Genomic DNA, 3,266 nt, shown 5'->3' on the forward strand with positions numbered 1-3,266 from the left:
GGCATTGCAGAGCTGCCCCATTGAAACCGAGAGCCGTGTTGTCTAGGTACTGGCGATCTGCGAGGGTCACGGGTGATCTAATATTGATGCTCTATCCTAAGGATTGGCCATCAATGTTAGAAATTGAATAACTCCTTTAATTGTGTACAAGAACAAGCCTTAAAAAAAAAAATTGTAACTGGAATATAGAAGAAGACTGCCGAAAAGAGCCTTCACAAGGAGTAAACGCGCGTGTATTTTTGCAAAATACACGTGTAAAAATAAGAATCCCATTGACTTCAATGACATTTTACAGGCGTATTTTTACACGTGTATTTTGCAAAAATACACACGCGTTTACTCCGTGTGAGAGCTCTCTAACAATAGTCAAGTAGCCACAATATATCGCTATTGAAAAACAACCTGAAATCCTTTGATATGAAACAGGGGTCCAAGGAAGTGACTAGCACATTTTCATTGCCTTTCTCCGCTGACCTGTTACTGGGAAGTTCCTAAAGGAGCAAAAGGACAGAGGTTTACAATGAGCAAACGTTATTTCTAGAGATATCATTTCCTTGACTACATCCTTTATTTTACAACCACTGGCAAAGGGAAACTCCTTGTAAGGGAATGTATCATATTTTTACTAATAAAAGTAATTGCAAAATGTTTGTGAAATTTATATTATGAACTTAGATTTTCTGGCAGTATATTTTTTATTATATTTTGTATGTGCTCTCTGTGGGCATTGATATTCTATATAGACTCGTGGATCCATGCTGGAAATTACAGCTATACTGTATAAACTGTGACAAATCACACAATGTGTATTAGATTCTCTTGACAGACGCCATGTATATGCTGCTTTTCAACCTGCTATACAGGGAAGGAGGAGATGACAGGTCAGTGACAGCCAGTTCTGTATATTGCTGATATGAAGATGTGCTTTGTCAGACCATGGCTGTGTATTACCTACAAGCTGGGACACCACTAGATCCCTGAGAATAGTGCTCCCAGGGACCCCATGGTTTCTCAGCATGTTGGGAACAGACATCTGTACTCCAGCGATACACATATTCATATCTGCAATACACATAACTGTATATTGTAGTTTGTATATTGGCCTAGCGATTATGAGTGTGGACTGCACCCTTATTATGGAGGGTGTCACACTGTTACGGGGGATAGACTGCACCTAGCTATTGCAGTAACCTGTTGGAGGCTTGGAGTAGACCTACTTGAACTTGACACAGTGGCTATTGACTTCACCAACTTCCTCCAGCCCTTCTCCTGGGCTGGTGCGGTGCTGAGGGGGCTGCAGTGTTCCTGATGGTGATGGTCGTCTCTACCCTGTGGCACATTCTTATTGTCCCCCTTCATTAGAACTGGTGCAACCTTTTTTCCAGGGCCCCCTACCTCATCCCTACAGTAAATTCTTGATAGTGATGATTATGGGTGCTAAGGAATTTAATCCACCTTAGTGTGGTTAGGGTAATCTGTGGGTCTCCTTGGCTTGTGGGCCAGATGGAAGCTGCAGTCTCAATACTAATACCAGTACTTATGGGCCCCCTAAGGCTCCTGGTCCCCGAAGCAACTACATCTTCTGCACCCTCTCAAGTTACGCCCCTGTTCATTAGCCTGATGGGAGTTGGTGTGCCTATGATCTTTGTAAAGGAATAAAACACAGATGAAACGAAGTATGCAGGAAACAGGGTAGCTGTGAGTTGAGGGTCAGTCAGCAAATGGTCCTCCAGTTGCAGCCTGTGCTTTCACTAGCCAAAGTAGCCTTCACTTCTTCTAGGTGCATCTCTTACTATTTCACTTTCTCTCTCATATGAAGATCCCAAAAGAATCACTGAGGCCCATATAAAACTTATCTGCAGATTCCAAATCTGGCACCCACTCTTCCATTATATCTATTAGACCTTTTCTAGAGCCTTCCTTCTCTTGAGTATGGAAGTAGCACAATAGTGGGCTACCTGCAGGGTCTACACTGGGGTCTCGGTCAGGGCTCCTTACTCCTTCCTTTTATGACCTCAGTTCTCTAGGGCTCAGAGAAGAATCCCAGTCTTCTCCTGAGCACCTGTTATTGTGCAGTGCACTCCATACACTGTGCTATGGTCAAGCTGAATGGGAGCTGAGCTGCTATAGCACAGCTGGCCCACTGCACACAATACATGGCTGTCTGCTTCTGGTTCAGTACATTGTGCAAATAGCAGTTGATCAATGTGGGGCTATGTGTCTACCCCCCACCAATTTCAAATGAATCACCTATTCTAAGAATGGGCAATTAATTTAGTGCCTTGGTTATCCCCTTAAAGGGTAAAGGTATTACTTTTACCTTTTGCTGGAGCATTACCGCCACTGTGTGAATACCATCAGCATCTTTAGCAATTATATATTCCCTATTATAAGGGATGTCTCTCTGAAGGACTGATAGGAGATGCGGCTGTTGCTACTTATATTTTTGTCATTTCACGTTTTCCAAGAAACATCTGCACAGATAATCAGAAGACATCTCAACGTGGGTACATGTGCAGTGTGAAATCTTTCTGACATGACTTAGCTGAACAGAGATGTCAACATTTTAAAAGCAATTTCCTGAAACATTTTCCAGCTGGAACTGCGTGTCTGTTATATTATACTGAAGAGTTACACAAATGAAGAATATATATATATATTAGCAGGGCTTGTAGCGCACCTCCATTCATAGGCCTATTTTGGGGGTTCCTAAGAGTGGCCTAAGAAATCTGTATGGACTATACTTCCATGTACGCTACCTCCTCTGACTATACAAGAAAATCACAGCATGTTCCAAAGTACGCCATACTACAAAGATATTCTTCTCTAGAACCATTGCTCTGCGGGTAAAATATAGCATATCTGCCTACAGTTCTATATTATAGAGCCATAGCGGAGCTTCTCAGATAGAGGAGATGAGAGCCCCGGGATTTCTGAGCTCTTATCAGTCGGTTTAATTGAATTTGGCTGATAAGAGCTGAGATAAGGAGTCTGTTACCTCTGTATGTACTGCAAACTGACTCAAATCCAGCTCTGCTACATCAGCTTCACACTGTGGTAATTCATTTACAACCAATCCCGTGCAAGTGAAACCCCGCCCACCTATGTGCCGAGAAAAGCAGGAAGTGAAGAGAGCACAACAGCCTGCAGGTTAGTGAACAAGCGTCATGGGAATACCCCTTTAAGCTAGATTTTGTTGAGTCACTGTTTGTTAAGTCACTGTTGATGCAAGAGTTAAAGAAGAACTGCAGAATTTTCTTTTATTT

This window comes from Leptodactylus fuscus, chromosome 3, assembly GCF_031893055.1.
Source record: "Leptodactylus fuscus isolate aLepFus1 chromosome 3, aLepFus1.hap2, whole genome shotgun sequence".
NCBI classification, from domain to species: domain Eukaryota; kingdom Metazoa; phylum Chordata; class Amphibia; order Anura; family Leptodactylidae; genus Leptodactylus; species Leptodactylus fuscus.